Source organism: Heterocephalus glaber, unplaced genomic scaffold (assembly GCF_053883595.1).
Source record: "Heterocephalus glaber isolate CG9 unplaced genomic scaffold, H.glaber_assembly_v1.0 deba00001577, whole genome shotgun sequence".
Classification (NCBI taxonomy): Eukaryota; Metazoa; Chordata; class Mammalia; order Rodentia; family Bathyergidae; genus Heterocephalus; species Heterocephalus glaber.
The window spans coordinates 1,061,678-1,084,321 of record NW_028258358.1 but is presented as its reverse complement, the minus strand read 5'-3'; the positions used below and the strand labels follow the sequence as shown (position 1 = coordinate 1,084,321).

At 32.0% G+C, this 22,644-nt stretch overlaps 1 long non-coding RNA gene and 1 pseudogene across 1 annotated transcript in view; both read right to left on the bottom strand.

The window, feature by feature from the left end:
- Positions 1–22,644, bottom strand: part of LOC110348982 (uncharacterized) — a 103,059-nt gene that overhangs the window by 9,436 nt on the left and 70,979 nt on the right. The window lies entirely within an intron of this gene.
- LOC110348969 (T-complex protein 1 subunit eta pseudogene) lies at positions 19,075–20,205 on the bottom strand (annotated as a pseudogene).

The following is a 22,644-nucleotide window of genomic DNA, read 5'->3' as shown; positions in this document are numbered from 1 at the left end:
TATATGAATTTAATGTGTTCTTTAGCATGAAATAAGCTAAAGGTGTAAAATAATGAACCACTCAAGCTCTGACTTCTTTGAGCCTTATGTTGATTTTCATTTTCTTTACTGAGAAAGCCCTCAAAATTTCTTAAAATATCCAAAAATTTAAGAAATAAAAAAGTGATATAAAACAAATATGTTCTATACTCTGAAAAGGTAACATTTGCTCCAACTAAGATTCAATTCCGACTTGTGAAAGGCACTTTGAACTAAATGAAGCTCATCGACTGCATTGCACGTGATTAAGAGTATAAACAGAGTCATGAACTAAACTGACTAATGGGCTACAGAGCTCTAAAACTCCCAAATGCCATCACAGTGAAAGGAAGGCGTTTATGTATTAATTTCCCTGCATAGATCTTATTTTGGCAGCAAGAGATTGGATTAATTGCTTTATAACTTCCCAAACCTATGTCTTTGGTCTGGAGTGATATTACCCTTCTTAACATATGAAATAAAAAGCAGCATTTGTATATTCCACTCATAATTTCAAATACCTATGTTATCTGTTCCTTTTTAATTGAAAAAAATTCTTGAAGACTTCAGAGTAGTCAACGTCACATAGCAAATTATTATTTCTTCATATAGGAATCATTAAAAGGTGTAACCTTCCCTTACACTCAAAATTCAGAGTAACAAGTAGGTATAATGTTGCAAGCATGAGGTCTTATTACAAAATGCAAAAGTGACATATTATAACAAATTTTTCTATATTAAACTATAAAAATCTAAGTGTGAGCAATTATATATTTTCATAGCTCACATGTTTCTTTCATAACATTTTTCTTTACATCATATGTCTGACACAGGAACTGTATTTTTTTTTAATACTACCATTTTTGTTTTAAGGAACTAATATATACCTTCTCAAAACTTAGAAATTATATATGTAGATCACTAACAATGAAGTTAAATGTAGTTCAGTCACAGAGCATCTTAGATCATTGATGAATTACAAAAGTGGAGAGTAGAAGAGTACTTTTTTTTTTCAGAGGACACTTCAGGTTAGAATAATTTTGACACTACTGAGAAGATAAATGCTACTAGATTCTGAGTGAGGTGCTTGGAATATAAAATAAATGGATGTGAGGTAAACATTAACAAGGCTCTAGAGGTTTTATAAATAGAAAGATGTTGACCTGGTTCCTGAAGTGGACAAAATCTATTGGAAATAAGGATGTAAGGATGACAATAGTGAGTTGTGGAGAGACTTTTTGCTAGTCAATGAAAGTGAGAGAAATCACACTGGCATTGTCACTGAGGAAAAATGTGTAAGCATTATGATAGGATAAAAAGAAAACTAAATTAGAAGCTCATAAGAACTAAGTTTCGATTAGGTCTGTATCTCTTCTTAGTTCTGTGACCTTTGTCTCCTGGCTGAAATTCCCTGGATATCATTCTCTTCATGAGTAAAATGGGGAATGTAATATCTGCATTCTCAGAATTGTTGTTAAGATTAAATGATATATAAAAGACAGGCAGACTTATAACTCAAAGTACTTAGTATGGCATTATATATATTCATAATAAGGAAGAATATTGTAAAATAAGAATTCTAAAGTTACTCATCATAATTATATGAACACATTAATATAATTATGTATATATTTAATATTTTCATAAAACTAAATAAGTAGCATGGTTACAGGTATATGGTAATTGGTCTAATCCATTGCTACCTCTGTGAAGCAGATTTCATCAAATTGCTAATGCTTCTTACTTTTCCCTAATGCTTGTGACAACACTATAGTTAACTGCAATGTAAAGAAATCTAAAATAGCTAAAAACCCTCAAAGTCTTCAAGGATATATGAGAACTTCATCAGCTGTGAAAAAAAGAAAAATTATCCAGTATTAAAACCAATAGAAAAACAAACTGTATTTTGTAAGTGATATTCAATAATATTTAGCAAAAACAGAGAAAACATCTCCTACATTTCTAACAAGATCACAAAATCTATGAAATATTTTATTTATATCACATTTATAATTTTGAAAAGCATAGGTAATGAGTAGAAAGTAAACGTCAAAAATCTTACATTTTACTTCTCCATGATTTGTTTTAGCAGTATTTATCAGCTACCCTTGGTGCCTAAATAAAAACAGCCTTTATACTGATAAACAAGGACATCATTAAACCAACAATGTTTTAAAAACATCTCATATTTGAGTAACTGCTTATGCCTATAAATTACACTTTTCTTCAATTATTTATTACATACTTATTAATATGTAATATTAATAAATGCAAGGCATATTCTTCCTCAAATTTTTATTAGGGTATGCCTGCAGTATGTAATTAATACATTCATTATGGAGGAATTTGTTCTTATTAATATTGTGTCTTAGTGCTTTTTACTTCCGATTATCTCCCCTTTCTGTCAGTTTCTCCCCAACTTCACATCCCCTTCCCATCCTTTCAAAGAAACTCTCTTTGATTCATTGATTCTCTGTATTTTTGTCTTGATTTCATTAATTTCTGCTCCAATTTTTATAATTTTTTTCCTGTTTGTTTTGGATTTGAACACTTCCTGTCTTTCTAGAACCTTGAGATGAATCATTGAGGTTATTTATTTGGGGTGACTTTATTCTTTTTCATATATAGATTTATGGCTATAAACTTTCCTCTCTGAAGTGTTTTCATTCTGTCTCATAGGTATTGATATATTTTGCTTCCACTGTCATTTGATTGTAGAAAGATTTTAATTTCTTCCTTGATTTTCTGTATAATCCAATAATAAATTTGATGTTTCATCTCCATGTTTTTGCATAGTTTCTGTGACTTCTTTTGCTATTTATGTCTAGCTTCATTCTGCTATGATCTGATTATATGCAGAGAGTTATTTTAATTCTTTTATGTTTATTTTAACATGCTTTGTGGTCTATCATGGAAAAAGTTCTATGTGCTCTTAAAAAAAATAGAAAATATGAAAGCTGAAGTTAAGAATTATTATATCATTAGGATTCAGATGATAAGCTATTGCAATATATACTCTACAACTTCAAGCTATGTATGCTGTTTTCAAAAAAAGAAAATATATAATACTGCTAAAAGAAACATATTCAAGAATAAATCACCATTTATTTGCTTTTATTTTAGTGTTTATATTAACATCTGCTTTATATTGAATCAATATACTTATCTATGATAATTATGTTTATAGTTACTTAATTCTTAATCTCAGATTTAAAGTGGCTATAAAATACCTCTTTTTAAAAGTTTGACAGTTTTGGCTTTTCATGTTATCAGTGTTGTAGTGTTTTCAATACAAAAATATTTATCTTAAATTATATTTCGATCATATTTTAGTTTTAGTTTAACAATTGTTAAGTTTCATTCTCTAATACAATAATAAATAAATCACTGAGAGTGACTTATCAGGATAAAGATTAATTCTTGAAAGTTTGTTTTTTTTTTTTTTTGGTATGGGGGATCGAACTCAGGTCCTTGCACTTGTGCAGCAGGCAGTGAAACTGCTGAGCTAAATGCCCGGTGCAAAGGTTCATTCTTAAAGAAAGGCATTTCGCATATTAATTTGATTTTCAACAATTAATGAGACAATCATATGTCTCTCCTTAAAAATATTTGTCTGGAAAAATTAAAATAAACCCATTTCAAAGACTGGAAAATTAAAAGCTGAAGTTGAGAATTATTATATCATTAAGATTCAGATGATAAGCTATTGCAATACACACTCTAAAACTTCAAGCTATGTACGGTCTTTGTTTCTAATTGAAAAAAGGAAGAAATGTATAACAGTGCTGAAAGAAACATATTCAAGAACAAATCACCATTTATCTGCTTTTATTTTAGTGTTTATATTAACTAATCTCTGCTTTATATTCTTTTTCACCCACTGTGTAAAATGAGAGTTCAAGACTTATATTCCTGGGTCCTAGTCGGTGTAAAAATTGTTCAACTTTGATATTTGTGATGAAAGTCAAAGAATAATTTTTATTACCTCTGAAATTCCAAGTTTTATCCAAGAGATTCGGGTGTTAAATCAGAAGAGGAGATATCTAAAGTGTGATTCGTCTTTGTTAATTAACTAAATGTCAACTAAAACCAGAGTAACAGACATTTTTTTCAAAAAGTTTGAACATATAATCCTTAAATTATTATGCTATGTAAATGATACGAATGAATGCATCAAGTTCATAGAAACTGCAGCTATTATGGCCCTGACATTTATTATGTTTAAAATAGCCATTGGTTACAGGGTACAGACATGTTTTATTTCTCAAGGTACATGGACACAGTCTGTGATTTTAACATCAATCCACAGTAACCAGAATTGGTTTTCAAAAGAAACAATAGCAAATGTAATTTACAAACAGTGTTTGCTAAAGAAAACAACATTGCATTATGTTCTAATAATGAGTCAACCAGGATATCACTAGTGATCAAAGCCCACAAACTTAAAAGAAATTAAAAGCATAGTATATTAGTTATAAATCAAACTGTGTAATTTTCAGGGCATTTGAAAAACTTAACTTCACTTGTAATAACCCTCAAAATAGAAAATCTCAGTTTAAGTCTGATATATTCAGTAGAAAGGACAGTCCGGCAGCAAAAGACAATTATTTTTCTATCATTTGAGCCCATATTGATTTTATACCACAGGTTGGTTTGCGGGTAGTCCATTAATATCTACAGAATTTCTTTTTATCTGAGACCTACCTGTACCGGGGTAGAGAGAGAAACCAAAGTGTCAAATTAAAGTGTACATGAATATTTCCTAAAAAATAGAGAAATAGAAGTGACTTCTTTCCCAAAAGGACTCATTAGAAAGCATTAAAATAAAGATGTAAAAATTTTAAAAATGAAATTTTCACGCAAGAGAAATTTCTTATGTGTCATTATGAGATAGGTGATTTTTCTTTTAGGAGGTCTAGAATAATTTTCCTTAGTCATCAAATACGTGTTGTTCTATGACACTAAACCTGTAAAAGATACAGGGTGCTAAACTAAATGAGAATGATACAGGTAGATCCATGAAAATTTCACATTTATATAAAAAAGAAAATATTACTGTTGAAGAGCATGAATATCTGGTCTTATAACTTTGATTAAATTTATCATTATCATTGTAAATTATACAGTGGTCTACTTTGTTACACCATAATTCAGAAAACTAACACAAAACTATAAAAACAAATGCAGAATTCTGAGAAAGGTTCTATGCTATCTATTCTCCCAATCTAATTTTACAAATGATGTAAATGAAACTCCATTTTTAAAGTTATTTCAGAATAATGAAAAAGCAAGGTCTAGAACCAGCTTATCTAGGTCCCTGGACACTGCAGTATTGAGGGTATTTATCAGTGTGTGGATAGGATGGTCAGTATGTGCATTCAAGTGGGTTGGGTATTTATGTACATGTTTATATTTGGGTGTGTATGAAACAGAGACAGAAACATATTTTGTGAATCAAGAAATGGTTTTTGTAAGTGTAGATCTCACTTTTCAGTTGCCTATCTGGTCATAGGAAGCAGAGCACATTCTAACATTTCTTTAGTATACTTCATTTATATTTCTTCTTAGTGAAAAAGAATAAAATGAAGTAAAGATGAAAAGAAAAGGAATTAAAAATTCATGAATATTTTGTGGAAATAAAATATTAATAAATACAATATAATGTATGCTTATTTTGTGCCCCTTAATATGCTCTTCCTTGAAGCTCTACAAACACTGAAAAATGATCCCATACCAGGTCATATTTCCATCCCTAAGGTGGTGTGCACCAAGGATAGCAAGGCAGACCAACGTCAGATTGCCTGGAACTTATTGTTCACTGTCCTATCAGGTTTAAGTCAGCCAAGCTTTGTAGATCTCAATTTTTTCACTAGTAAGACAGGTAAATCTACAGAATTCATGTAAATTTTATTTTCTGTAACAGTGTTTTTAACACAAAAAGTGAGTTAAAATTCTTACCTATTATTTTTAAATTATTATTTAAGTAAATAAAATTTTAAACATTTTATGGTTTTCGTAAGTGGTACTTAAAACATGGTACATTGTGTACTGTAAAAGAGAACAAATTCAACAATATGGGACTATGCCTCCTTTTCACTTGTATCATAGATGCAAACAATCTGGAATAATATTTAAAGCTAAATTTTTCTTTCAATTATTTAATGCTGTTATTAATTAATAAAATATGATTCCCTTTAAGATTTTAATTTACATATCATGAAAACATTCTTTTTGTAGCACATAGATAATAATTCTAATTTGTACCTTTTTATATTAATTAATATTCAGAGAACCTATCATGGTAATTTTTACCTATTTAGTGACTAATTGAATTTAGATTCCTATCAGTTTCATCTTCTACATTTCCTTGAGAAATGATATAATGAAGTTTGGCAGTCAAAATTAAAGAATGAAGAGAAAGGAAAAAATTTAACGGTGTTCTGTGCATATGTTTAAAGAATTTCCACTGAGTTCAAATTTGGAATTCATGTCTTTATTTAACATCTTATATGAAATATTTACATACATGGATATATTTAAAGAGTTTTAGTTTTCCTATATATTCCAAACTCTATGAATATTGAAACATTTTAAATAGTTTATGTTATATTTTTATAAATATCCTCTTTATTACTAAAGAAATAGAGATATTAATATCATTTAATGAAATTGGAACATGAATTTCCCTTAAAAACTCTAAAACATGGTCTTGTTACTCACTACACCAAGAACTGACAAATAAATTCTGTCACCTAAATTTAGGCTGAACACTAAATAACTAAAAATAAAACAAGAGAAAGAAGACAGACTATTTATTATCAACACATCTATTCAGTATAGTACTAGTACTCACCAAGAAATTAGGCAAGGAAAAGAAATTACAGTCTTCCAAACTAGAAAGGAAAAAATAATATGAGTGCTTTTATTTGCATGAAAAACCCTAAGACTCTATCATAAACTGTGTGGGCAAATAATGGAATTCGATAAATTTGAAGGATGAAGAAACAATGTACAAATTCTGTCTTGTTCCTATGGACTAACAATGAACTATCCAAAAAAGGTGAGCAATACCACTTACAAAATCACCAAAAATACTTTAAATGTAAGTTTAGTTGATAAGCTGAAAAGTCTGTAAACTGAAAACTATAAAACATTGAAATAAATAGAAAAAGATATAAATAAGACTAAGGAGAATATTCACCAACATGGGTGAATCTGAGGGCATTATGTTAAATGAAATAAGCCAAGCCCAGTAAAAGTATGCCATGTGATCACACTAATATTTGGAATCTAAAATGTTAATTTTATAGAATAGAATGGTGGTTACCAAAGGTTAAAGCTTACTTTAAGAGATGGAGGGGAGTGGGAAGGTGATGATTAAAGGAGAGTTACAGTTGGGTAAGAAGGATGAATTTAATGTATCTATTGTACCACAGAGTATCTGTGTTTAATAATATTAAATTATATTCCTAAGAAATGAAAGTAGAGTGGATATTAAAATTTTTAATACAACAATATGAAGAAAATACATGTTAATAAGCTAGACCTCATCATTCCACAATGGATAAACACTTTTAAAAAGTATGTTGTATATGATAAAAGAATAGAATTTTATATGCTGATTTTTTAAAAAAATAAAATTAAGAGGAAAATTGAAGAAAACAAGATAATCCTTTAGAATTTTCTGCACTTAATTTAACCTTAACCTTTACTCACTTAATCTCACTTATGCATCTAAATTATGTTTAATTGGTAAGGACTAATTATTTTCAGCATAATATAAACAGAACTTTGTCCAGTAAAATAAAGCTGAAAAAATGTCCTCTGAGGAATGAGGACAGGATTAGAAGCAGATAAACTAAAAAAAAGACTTTGTTTGATTTATTCTGATAGAACATCTTACATAGAAATCAAAGAATTTTGTTTTCAATATCTTTCCAATGAATGTGGGTTTTCACTGTCACATGAATCAAAAGCTAAGTAAAGATTGTATATAGTGATTATGTGCGCACCAAAAGAAATCAACTCCACATCTGCAAAACCCAGATCCAAATCTCGATATCCTATTTATCAGGGATACAAACTCTGTCACATTTTCCCTGTACTTTTATCCTGCTTCATCACATTCTCTCCTTTATCAAAACAAACATAAACATCTTATGAATGTGTGTTTGGAATTTTATAAATATATCAGATTTGGAATTCCGAGGCCAAAATTTTTCTGTTAAATGCTCTCAAAATCGAGGACAAAATTTTTATTCAGATAATTGCTAATGTGGAAATCACTAAAAGACACTCATTTTAAAAGAATTTATTCCCTTTAAATTAGACTAGGAAAGTTTAAAGTTCATCTATCACTGTAATTTCTTTAAATCTGTTTTTTTCTTCAACATTCTTTCACTATTTCAAGGAAATATAATGTCAATCTAGTCAAAGTTGCAATATCAGATTTCAAAATGATTATATACCAATTTCTGTAACACATGGATTAATGGTGAAAAATTAAAATGATATGTCTGCTATGAACTTTATCCAGGCTGATAAAGAAAAAAGCAAGAGATTGAAATTTTGTGGTTCCAAATTCCGTGAGTATTTCAGAAATTTAAAGTTCAACCCTGAGGCAATCAGGTGCAATGATCCTATAGACATACTTCTTAGTTTCTAGGCTTTTATTCACTGATTCTATTTTGAGTTCTGTCATTTCCTGAAGATTTGTAAAGATGATTTTTGTGGCCATCATTCACAAGATCTTTCAAGAACTTGATGTTAAGTTCAGAAGTTATATTAAAGGACAGACAAAGAAGAATTGATTGTTAGAATTTAGAACTAAAAGGAAAGGGCTATTGTTATTAGCATAGAGCATAGTTAGAAACTAGTACTTTTATGAAGTTTTACAAAAGGATGACTTTGTTCCTATTTTCTCAACATTTCCCAAATTTGCAAGCTATCCTGCCCACAAGTATAGAACAGGTATCATTTTCACTCATGATCTGTATTATTCACACTATTATTAATACACATTGAATATTGCAACTTAACATATCTTTAAATTTAAATTTTTTTTGTCTTAACTATTTGATTATTAGGTTGCTAATATTAACTTATTTATAAAATGAAATATATAGACATACATATGGTGACTATCTTAACACATGTATAGAAAACATGACATATAAGATGATTCATATTAAAATTTAGCAGGTGTATTGTAGATAAAATATTAATTTTCTACAGATAAAAGAGCTCATATTGTTCATTTTGTATATTTTTGGTTTCATGCTGATAGATTTTCATTTTTTAGATAAACATGGATTAATCACGAATGAAATTTTTATAATCCATAATTTCAAGCCTGGTTTCATTTATATCATGGTACAATTTTACGACTTTTAGGAACCCTAATAAGAACATTTTCACACACATGTAGTTCATTGGTGAGAAAATGGCTTAGACGACTGTCATTGAAGTTTTTAAGACTTGCATAGCATAAAAAACAACTATTTTCAATATTATAGTAGCTCTACTAGCAGATATATTTTCTAAACACTGATACTAAGCTTCACTTGAGTTTCTGTTACTAAATTATTGAATTCATAAAATTTCTATTTTCAATATATTGCTCATGAAATTTTTTTTTTTTTTTTGGTACCGGGGATTGAACTCGGGTTCTTGAGCTTGCGCAGCAGGTGGTGAAACCACTTAGCTAAATCCCCGGCCCTTATGAAATTTTTAATAATATTTTTGATCTAGAAAATATGTAAGATGATGCATTTTATGAGGAATCTTTGCAGTCTTTTTTCTTTTTTGGGTACTGGGGATCGAACTCCGGTCCTTCTGCTTGCGCAGCAGGCGGCAAAACCACTGAGCTAAGTCCCTGGCCCCGAGGAATCTTTAATGTACAGTTATGTATTGCTTAATGATTGAGATATTTTATGAGAAAAATATCTTTAGGTGAATTCAATATTGTGCATACATTGTACAGTTATCTTTGCAGGTGATATAACCTATTTCTCTAAATTCAGGCAATTAAACTACAAAGAACATCTTGAAGAGTTTATTCCAAGTTTATGATGTTTTTACATTGTAAAAGTGTATCCAGAGGCCGTTCAGCTACAGAAATGCCATATTTAAGGAATTACTAGGCATTCCTCCAGGTAAATTTTGAAAAAATTCAAATATTCAGATTACTCTGATCTTGGATGAGGAGAATGTAGTTTATAAGATGATCCATACATGCACGGAAAACTAGTGGTAATATCTATTGAGATTATTTTATAAAATTCAGTTTTATTAATATTTGAATATGTTTTAATGTAAGCATTCTTTATTAGTGTATTTGCTAAGTGGTCATAGGTCATTAATGTATTGGAAATGGGATAAATCTAAGGAGGAAATATGATAGTGGGTGAAGTTAACAGGATTAGACTTAGATTTGCGCATGTCACATAGGGAACTTGTAGAATATATCATTGTTATTTTATTAAACTCACCTTTCACAAGAAAGCAGTGAAAAAATTCTATAAAAAATCAACATTTGAAGAATAAGAATACAAAAAATTTTTCTAAATAAAAGCAAACTGATAAACTCATATGATTATATATGTGCAGTCACAGATGCCATGAAATGATGTGAACTACAGAGTTGGATCAATTATCATCAATGATTAACCTTGGATAACATTTATGGTGCTTTCAGATAATGGGTAATGATGCTAAGAGAATTGCATTAGTAATAAATATTTAAAACTTGATGGTGGTGAGGTATTGGCCAGAGGTATATATGAGATTGATAAGCAGAGATAAGGACTTTTGGGGGCTATAGGCCTAAAACTTCCTGAAATATATGGTTAGAGATCGAAACATAGCCTATAGGGCCTCAAGTCCTAATAGGATCAAAATACATTGTCTTAAAGAATATATTCACTGGCACTTTTCCTCCCCTTACTCCAATTTGCTTACGTTGTTCTTACGATCAGTCATGAAGCAGACCACCCTGTCATTATCCTGTCCTTCCCTTGTCCTTCCCCCATCCTTTACTTGAATTCCTTCACAGGTGTCTTCCTTTTGTCCTTTTCCTTTGCTTCCTGGTTCTATCACTAAAAGGCTGCAGAAGCTTCAGATGAGGCTGTTTTTTCCTGAGACTTTCTCACAGGAGTCTCAGTTATGGCAGCCACTCCTGGCCCTCAGAAGTTAAACAGTACATGGACTCTGAGTGGTCCCTCATCTTTTGTTCTGCACCATGGTCATGAACTGCAACAAAAAACATTCTAAATAGGAAAGCAAACTAAATATTTTTCTCTGCAATTATTAATGCTATGTGAAACTCAATTTAGAGTTTAAAAAAATAAATATTATGCTGTCCTTTTCATACTAAGCTTTGAGTGGGGGCTCTGATAGTCATATGTTGGGAAGTTTTTTATGGGATTACTTGTTTAAAACTAAATAAAAACCAATTCATATCCTTTGTCACTTAAAAATTATGTAATTACTCAGATATATTATATGCAAGGAAAAGTAGTATTCATTTGTCAGCAAGTACTTTTTTGAAAATACATAGGAAACTTCTTTAATAATTAAAAGAATCAAGTATTTTGATGAAATTGTGCAGCATAAAAAATGTCAAATGGAAGTGTCAATGATTCCAGCTAAGAAATCCATTATTATTAAAACTTTGTGCATTAGGATCAAAGTGTATAAGAAAACTTATTTTTAGGGTAGTCATTAGGTGAAAGGTATATTGTGTAAAATAAATAAAAACATTACTTCTTCAAAATTCCAGGTTGCAAAGTTAGGCATGTATAATTACTGAATGGGCAAAATGCTTTCTCAATTATATTTTAAAATAATGGTAAGATTTATAACCAACATTCTACAAAAGTACTATATTATTAGCAAACAATTGTATGACATAAGCTGAAACTATAAGTTCAACATGTATAGAGGACATGATTTTTGTGGTTGGCTTTATTTTTTTCCACAAACTGAAATGGTACTTATTATTGCTTCTTTTGTATTAACTAGTTAGTGGCCATGTTTCCTAGTACTTTTTTTAGTACATGTTTGCAATACGTAACGATCACATTCATTGTGCGGAGTTGGTACATGTACATAGGACTTTTTAATATTTTTTACATGCCTTGCCCCACAACATCTCTTGGCCCCCCTCCCATATGCAAAAGAACTATCTCCCCAATTCCTAACACTCTTAAATCATAAGGCTGGCAACAATCAGAGTCCCAGGAAGGTATCAAGCCAGTGACTTGTGACCTATCCCCGGAATGATATTCCCCTGCTACACACATGAAGAGTCTCACTGACAGAGACTCACTGACTCTTCTATGTAGAGTGCCATATCATCAGCAAATAATGACACTTTAAATTCTTGCTTTCCTATCTTTATTCCTTTTATTTCTTTCACATGTCTAATTGCTGTGGCTAATGTTTCCATAACTATATTGAATAGGAGTGCTGATAGTGGACATCTTGTTTTGTTCCTGATTTTAGAGCGAAGGTTTTCAGTTTTTGACCATTTAGTATAATGTTGGCTGTTGGTTTTTCATAGATAGCCTTAATAAAATTGAGATAAAGACCTTTTATTCCAATTTTCTGTAGGCTTTTTATCATGAATGGGTGTTGAATTTTGTCGAATGCTTTTTCTGCATCTATTGAGATAATCATATGGATTTTGTCCTTGGCTCTGTTAATATAGTGTATTGCATTTATTTATTTATTTTTATTTTTTGATACCAGGGATTGAACTCAGGTCCTTGCGCTTGCGCAGCAGGTGGCGAAACCACTGAGCTAAATCCCTGGCCCCTGCATTTATTGATTTACATATATTGAACCATCCTTGCGTCCCTGGGATAAATCTGACTTGGTCATTATGCATGATCTTCTTGATGACCCTCTGTATTCTGTTTGCCAGTATCTTGTTGAGGACTTTTGCATCTATGTTCATTAGGGAGATTGGTCTATAGTTCTCTTTCTTCGTTGGGTCTTTCCCTGGTTTTATAATCAAAGTAACACTTTCTTCCAGGACTTAATTGACAGATTAAGTATAGCAGATAGATATAAAGTCAACAGCCAAAAAACAATAGCCTTCTTGTACACAAATAGCAGACTCACTGAGAGAGAAATTAGGGAAACAATTCCTTTACAATAGCATCCAAAAAAATGAAATATCTAGGAATCAATCTAACAAAGAAAGCAAAAGACCTCTACACTGAAAACTAGAACACTCTGAAAAAAGAGATTGAAGAGGATATAAGAAAATTGAAAGACATCCCTTGTTCATGTGTAGGAAGAACCAATATAGCGAAAATGACCATACTTCCAAAACTGATATATAGATTTAATATAAAATCAATTGAAATTCCAACAATATATTTCACAGAACTAGAGAAAACAATCCAAAAATTGATTTGGAACTAGAATAGACCTAGAATAGATAAAGCAATTCTAAGCAACAGAGACATGGCAGGGGTTATCACAAACACCAACTTGAAACTAAACTACAAAGCTACAGTGATAAAAACAGCATTGCACTGGGAAAGAAACAGACCAAGGATCAGTGGAATAGATTAGAAGATACAGAAACAACTCCAGATATTCAGTCACCTCATCTTTGACAAAGGAGCCAAACTTCCTCACTGGAGGAAAGATAAGGTCTTTAATAAATGGTGTTGGAAAATCTGGATTTCAACCTGCCAAAGATTAAAACTAGAACCATATCTATCACCATGCACTAAACTAAGATGGAAGTAGATTAAAGAACTAAATATTAAAACAGAAATAATAAACTCACTGGAAGATAAGTTAGGTACAACTCTTGAAGACATTGGCATAGGAAAAGACTTTATGAAGAAAACCTCAGCAGCACGATAACTAGTACAAAGAATTAACAACTGATGTCTCATCTTATTAAAAAGCTCTGCATTGCAAGAGAAACCACCAACAAAGATAACAGACAACCATGTGGGAAAAAAATTTTAGCAGCTGTACCTCAGGCAAAGGACTACTATCTAGAATACATAAAGAACAGAAAAAAATCAGACACTACAAATTCAAAGACCCAATTCAAAAATGAGTATCTGAAATGAACACAAATTTCTCAGACAAAGAAGTAAAAGCAGCACATAAGCACTTGAAAAAATGTTCAGCATCACTGCTCATTCGAGAGACGCAGATGAAAACAACACTGAGATTACACCTCACCCCAGAAAGAATGGGTGCTATCATGAAATCAACCAATAACAAACATTAACAGGGTTGTGGAGAGAAAGGAACCATTCTCATTGTTGGTGGCTGTGCAGACTGGTGCAATCACTGTGGAGATTAATATGGAGATACCTCAAAGAACTAGGGCTAGAGGTTCCACTTGACCCAGCTATTCCCCTGCTGGGTATCTTCCCAAAAGAATTAAAAGAATCATACCACAGCGATATATGTGCACCCATGTTTATAATGACCCAGTTTGTAATAATGAAAGCTTGGAAACAGCCCAAGTGGCCATCAACTGGAGACTGGATAAAGAAGATGTGTTTTTTTTAATAAAATGGAGTACTACTCAGCCATAAAGAATGAGAAAATAGAGGCTTTTATAGCTAAATGGTTGCATATTGAGGCCATACTCTTTAATTGAAATAAATAGGACAGATGTGTAAATATTGAATAGTTTCTCTGCTGTGAGAAACTGAAAGTGTTAATAGTGATTAAAATGAATAATTGATAATTTGAAATATGAAAAGGTCCAAAGGAGGATATTAAGTGGGAGGGGAAGGGGAAAGGAAAGAAGGGAAAGGAAAAATTATGAGAAAAGAAAAAAATGGAAACAAAGTCTTTGTACATAGGGAAGGCTAGAGCGGGTGAAGGGAGCATAGGGAATGGGGAAAAAATAGGAACCAAGATATATCACGTAAAGGTACAAGAACCCAATAATAAATGCAAACATATTGTATAGCTAAAAAGTACTAATATAAGAACTTGAGAAAAAAAGAAACATCTCATTGACTTTGTGCAGTGCTTATGTCTTGCAGATTTTTTTTTGTTTTATTAGTGCTTGTTTGAAATACTTGAAGTTTACATTAATCTTCAGGAATGAGTACATATGGATAATACAGTTTCTTTCTTTTTTAAAAATCCCCTTCTCACCCAACTCTAACACTTTGCCTCAAATCCCCTTTTGCCATTTTCATTCTTCATGTCATTATTATACTTAGCTCATGTTTATGACATATAATATTTACATTCTTCGAGGTGATTAGGTTCCAGTACATAGCATATCTAAATTATATCTACTTCTTCATCCCCTCATCCTTTCTCCTCACCCTCAGTTTCCTGGACCCCTTCCTTTTTGGAAGAGACCTTGCACCTTGTTTCTTACTACCTATCCTTTATTATAGTACAGCTTCACATACTTTTCAATCTCTATTTACTCAAGAATCTTACAGAATACTGCACTTAAAAAAATAAAGAAATTAACATTAATTAGTAAAATGCTGCTAAACAACAGACTTTATTCTGATTTCATCAAATTTCCATTTTATTTTCTCTCTTTCCATACCTAATGCAGGAGTCTGTACTACATTTAGTTATGATATCTTCTTAGTTTTTTCAACTTTGTGGACATTTTTCACTTTCTGCTTATTTTCCTTGATCTTGAATGTACAAATTAAGTGGCTAAGTACTTAGTAAAAAAAACTTTGATCTATGCTTGGCAAATAATTTTTCATGGTTAAAATGGAGTTATGGGTTTTTGTAATGATATACATAGGGAAATTCCCATTCAGATTGCATCACATCAGAGGTAACTGTTACTGATAGGAATAACCATTTAAAGAATTGAATATATTTTCTGTTTCAAAATAATACTTTTGTATACATCTCAATTTGCAATGTACATACAAATAAATTGCTGTAGTTTATAATATATTTAGTGATGAGTATAGAATTTGAATTATTTTATGAAAATAAGTTCAATTTCTAAATCAAAATAAACATTTAATCTAAATTTATAATACAGTCGTACTTCAATCCAGGAACTTAATTTCTTCCATGAATCTGCAGAAGATAGCAACATTTGTGTTCTTGCAAGGATGATGGCTGCAGTCTTGTTTGTCACCCAATGTGAAGTTCATAAACCTAAGCAAAATTTTTCCCAATGTTTCTGTTTGGGAATCCGATTGTTCACAAAGAGAAGTACGGGTGAATTGAGGTATTACTATATCTTCAATAGCTACACCAAGATTAACTACAACAAAATTGCTGCATTGAGGAGTATAGATTTATAAAAATCTCAGAATTAAGTGATACAGTAAATAACACAGTAAGGTTGAAACATCTTTCACCTCTCTATTTTGTTTCCATTTTTGGTAGCAACATATATTGGCAGTACTGATCTGTTAACTTTGTATAGAGATTACAGTGTTGTAAACATTTCAAGTTTTTATTACAGTCACTGATTAAGTGGGCACAAAAACTTGAAAAAATTTTGACAGATTTGCTTTGTTTATATCCAGTAATGAAGCAAATAAAGAGTTAAATCAATAGGGAATTAGTCAACTTTTAGCAATTCAACAACAATAATTCAGAAAAAAGAAAGTAATGCTTCTCTGATTATTCACATTTTGGAATTGGAAAACACAGAATGCCACAATCAGTTTTTCTCCTTTAAATTTTTCTTGAATGTGCTAGTAAGCTGTTTATCTTAGTCACTTTCATGTCACTGAGACACAGTACAGTACCTAACACCACATAAAGGAAGAAAATTTATTTTGGCACATGATTTCATTCAGTGGCCAGTAAGAGTCAAGGCAGAAAGGCACAGCAAAGGGGCATGGCAGAAGAAAGTTACTGGTGTTCATGAAAACTGAGTCAGAAGTGAAGAGTTGGGGGCAAGAATACACAGTTCCATATTGTGATCCACCTCCAATCAAGACCAATTGCTAATACACGACCCAATCGCCTTCCTGACACATAAAAATTTGGGGGAAAATTTTATGTCTAAACCATAACACTATTATTTTGTTTTGTTTTGTTTTTTAAATCATTTCCTCCTAAGAAATATGATTGACATTTAATAACTACATATTCATGGGGTACAGTGAGATAATTTGATATTTATATACAACATGTAATGATGAAAAATGATTCACATTTTTATCTTCTAATTATTTATTAATTCTTTGTTGAGAAACTTCAAATCCCTGTCTTCTTGTAATGAGTTTTTGTCCCTCAACCAAATCTTTGAAGGCATATTTATTTTTTGTTTTGCTATTATTGAATGAAAACTGAGGGCATCTTTGCATTTTCTACTGCAGTATAAAACACTATTAATATTGGAAGTTATAAATTACTGGATATAAAATTTATTTCCTATGTGAAGTAAGGCAAATCAATTAACATTTCATTCTTTTTTTTAAACTCATTTGTAAAGGATTGGGATATGCTGCTTTATTCTTTTCATGGATTTGACCAAGGGTTTAAATGAAAGAGTGCAAATGATCAAGCTTTTTCATTAGTAAAATTATATACTAATATGAATTACTGCTTGGCCTAGTAGTTGAATTTTAAAGAAGGATGTGAAAATGGCTGACTGAATGGACAAGATAATTGAGTGTATGAATGGACATGATTCAAAGTCACCTGAAATAACTATCATACACTGAGAAACTAGGCTTCTTCGGCTGACCTTGTAGAATGTTTTTGTCTAATGTATAATGAAGGCCTGAGGTATTTATCTTTTCTAGGTTTTCTTTCTTATCTTCCAGCCATAGACACCCTCATGTGAAACTAAAACTCCTCTATAATGCATCTAACCTTCCTCATATAAATTTTATTTAAAATATGAAGATCTCACCATTTCATTCATTATTTTTAATGCATAGTTTAGGTAAGTTTGTCATTCCTCTCTCAATATTTTCATTACATTTGAGTTTCAGTTTCTAACTCTGGCAGTTAATTGATAAACTTAACTTCTAATGCTATCAGTTCTTTTGTTCTCCTCATACCCCACCTTGTCTCCACTGCTAACTAATGAATTAACACAGAATGTTCTAACACCTGTTCCCCCAAAGCATCATTTACATCTGGTGATATAGTCATTCCTAGTTTAGGAAAATATATATGTATGTTTATTAATATTTATATTCATCCATGTTTTGTCTTTCAGGGTTATCATATTTTCAACTGAAACTAGATAAGATTTTGTGTCATTTAGAAAACAAGTAGAGTCTCATTATCTTGAGGAATTTAGGACTTGTCTTAAGTTTATCTTTGGCTGTTACAAGTACATATCTTCATGAAAATGCAGTTATTTTTATTCCCAATCAACTGCAATCTTAGACTGCTTGTTACTTGTATATAATGTTGCTTCTGTTGCATTAAAATGAATTTGGGGCTGTTTAAAATATTGTTTCTTCATTTATTAAGAGAATGAATATTTGAAAATGCTGTTCTGTCTTTAAAATTATTTTATTTACCTTTGGAATGTAATTTACTCTCAAGCAAAATTTAATATATTCAACATCTGGCACAGCATCATAGATGTTACAATTTTCTGCACACAGAGAAAATGATCGGTCTTATCATCTTTGAAAGCATCTCCACTTAGAATGGCTGGCACACCCTGGAGACAAGCCTTCTGAGTAAGCATAATGGATCCAAGTGTGTTATCTTCATTTTTGAAGATTGCTGTGCTTGCATTACACAAGTAGTGAATATGCAATGCCATCAAAATCATAATGGAAGTTGGTGCATTTATTATTTTGCTGTTTGAATCAGTCTTTATTTAGCAGTTATTTTTTCTTATTGAATGTATGATCAGAGTTAATTGACACATCTGGAAATACCACTTACATCATTGTAAATTTTACTCTTGTTGGGTCAAATCTTTTGTACTCTATGAAGTAATTAAACTTATTTTTCTGGTTAATCTCTCTCCTTGTGTCAGTATTATTATTACTATTATTGTTATTATTATTATTATTATTATTATTAAGTGGTCAAAGAGAAAGTGTAAAATTTACAATGATTCATTTTCATTTTCTGAGCCTTAACTTTTATTTAAGTAATTTCTAGTGAGAACAGAGTGGACCAGTTACTACTACTTCATAACACCAAGGAATCAAGCTGAGGAGAGTGAGCGCCTTCCACCCAGGTGCCAGCCAGTGTTGTGATGGGTGGGATATTGTAACAGAGGTAGCCTCAGTCTTGGCCCTGGGCTAGCAGCTGAAGAATCATTATCATGAAGCAGAGGGTCTTGATGTTTCTCTTGAGGTACACAAATAAGTCTGGCATCAGGGCGTTGATCTGCACCATAGCTAACTCCCGCACAAAGGCCTTGAAGTTGTCAGTAATGTACTCATTGTAGATGTCTATCTCATGCTATGGGCCTTCCTGGATATGCTGAACCTACAGCTTATTCAGGTTGTTTATGGGATCAAACCCAGTATTGTCACATAACTAGCATGGGGTGATTCCTAAGGCTTTAGAATATGCCCAATCAATAGCTTCTGTTTTTCTAGATTAGTCCTTGAGTAATCAAGAAGGTACTTGATGAGTTCCATCTTGATGGCCTCACCACTAGCTACCACTGAATCATTCTTGATGTCCCTCCTGAAGAGCATGATAGTATCATGTAGGAACCACTCTGTGTCCTCTATTTTACCAATCATCACTGTCACAGAGGAAGAAGGTGCAAGACTTGGATTTATGCAGCCAGTGAAAAACCTGAGGGTGTCACTTCTAGTCTAAATTTCTTCAAACACTCAGCAGTGGCCCAGCTTATCTGCTGAAAGAGCATTCTCAGATAGCTATGGAATGAGCCTGTGTGGACCGCTATTATCCTCTTCAGAATCTCCTTAGGCACATAGCCAGCTCAGAACATATCATTATCAGGGAAGTGCTGGGTGACCACATCCTCATCAGGAAGTTTGGACAAGATAACTTTGGCTCTGGAATTATAACTCCCCTCTAACTTACAGAGAATGTTCTACTCAGCATGGAGGATTACCTGATAGTCCTCCATAGTATGGAATTTGATTTCAGCAGTATCTTTCTGCTTGACCTCAATATTTACAAGAGTGATCATGGGGTTATTGGACTTTTTAGGTTGCATTTCAGACTGAAAAAAGCTCTCAGCTGGGAGATGAGCTTGAAGCTCACACCTCTCATAGCACACTTCTCCAGCAGTTCCTCTGTTGCGCTTCACGATCACAGTGATCTCTTTGATCTGTAAAGTAACAACTATGTGGCTGTGTGGAAAGCTCTGGTGATGATCTGAGCCAGAAATCTTTCTTCCACTTGTGGATTCACCTGCTTCAGCCACTCCGCAGCCAGCAGGGTCACTGTGGTGGTGCCATCACCAACCTCAGAATCTTTGGATTTGGCATGTCCACTAAAGTCTTTACTGCAGGATGGGCAACATAAAGAAATTCCAAAATAACATGTACACTGTAGAAAGAATAGCATTAAGCCTCTGTGGAGCTTTGTCACAATTTAGATACTGAGTTCTTATTTTATCGGATACATAACAAACTATTATACTGATGTAGCTGCTATTATGGATATATTTGTAGCTGGTTTAGTTTTCAGAATTTCTTCTAACAACTTGACATAACTAGTCTTCATAAAGATATCTCATTTCTTCACATTTCCTGGACCAATTATTAAGACTTCTTTTATAGACCAAACCTCTCTGTTTAGCTAGGTAGCACTATACAGGTGTTTCAACCATTATTGTATGAAATAATGTTTGCCTTCTTAAAAATATTGTATATTGAAGTTATAAAGCAGAAATAGTATTTAATTAAGTAAACGGCAAAGAGCATTTTAAAGCAGGACTATAGATAGTGTGGTAGGCATATACATTGCTGTTACCTGCTTTATCATTTTGATTCAGCATTCTAGCTTTTACAAGATAAATTAAAAGGGAAAAAGACAGCAATTAAAACTATACCCTGAGCTTCATCCCTTTGTAAACAGTAGCCACCACCACTACTTATAAAAACAGGCATTTGTTCTTGTTCATGAATGTAGGAAGGACTTGGTACACCAATACATGAATTACAAGCAATTACACTCCTCAGCTCTCCTGAACCCACCTCAGTACTCTGCAGTAACATTCCCTCTGCCTATCAGAAGTCAGAAGGTCCCTACTAAAATCTTCCTCTCCAGCTGCCATTTTCTCTAGGGGAGCAATTGAGAGACCAAAACAAATGAAACATACTGAGAGAAATTGACGAAGCGAAGTTTCTCTCCATTTAGATTGAGAAAGTTAAGAATGTTTAAATCAGGTGCAATTTAGATATTGGACTAAGAGGTCACATAACTGGGTGGAAATAAATATTACCTCACACTTCTTAAATGCTCTCACTTTCCCTCTTCTTTTACATTATTTTTTTCACAAAGGGACTCATATACCTTTACTTCTAAAATATTTATATTTTTTCTTATTGTATATGTGTTTTTAATACCAAAACATTTATTGGCACATTCTAGAGATACATAGTGCTAATACTTATCGTGGGAATATGCACCTGTACATGGTACATCTTGGCCCTTTTATCCCATTCCCTGCTCCCCTCAATTCCCTCCCCTCCCTATGTACAAACACACACATTTTGAAATGTTAAGGGGAAATTCCTTTGTTGTGCTTGTTTGCTTCTGTAAGTTTTGACTCAAAGGACAGCCTTGTTTATTATTTTCTATATAAGTTGTAGGTTTTCTGAGTTGCAAAATAGAGCCTGGTGTGCCTAGGAGCTATCTGTGACCACTGTGCCACCCCTTAGGACTTGGAGACAGAGAAAGTGATAAAACTCTACTGATGTTCATGATGTTTGTTCTGCTATGAGTAATAAATTGTCTTGTTTGATCCATTAAATCTCATTGCTCACTTTCAATACATATGGGGTTTTAGTTGGTTTGTACCATGCCACTTTGTATGAGACCAGTATTCTTTCTTAATAGTAAATAAATAAGAACATTCTAAGCAAAGTCATGATCTATTAGTCCTTCAGAAAGTGTAGAAAATTTTTGGCAAATTTACTTACTTATTTATTATCTTCATCATTTATTTTCCTGCCAAAATGTAACAGATGTTTTGAGAATTGGTATAGAAATAATAAACTGATATTTTGGAGATTTTATTTTTATGTTTAATACATGTCACAAGAAAGAAATTAGGATAGCCTGAGAACACTATATACTTGAGAATCTAAGTAATTAGTTATATGAGAAAAATATATAAGGACATGATAAAGAAAAAAATGCTTGTTTTACTTAATTTAATGTCTTGCCTAAAGCTAGTCCAGTTATGTATCAAAATGTGAACATAGCTGATATTTTCTTCCTTTTCTTCTCTCTTTATGCATGAAATAGTATTCCCAGAACAAAAATGATCATATAGTTATTTCAAGTACATGTTAAATATAAGTTAAATATATCCTAAATATAAGTTGCATCATGTCTGCCTCAAATAGCCACATACAAATTACTATTTTTTTTTTAGCTGGACAAGGAAGACATCACTCTAACTGCTCTCCCCTCATCAGTCTTGTCCCCTACCATAATTCATCATTCTTGAGTCAGATTACTCTTTGGAAACAAAGATACAAATCCAAAGATATT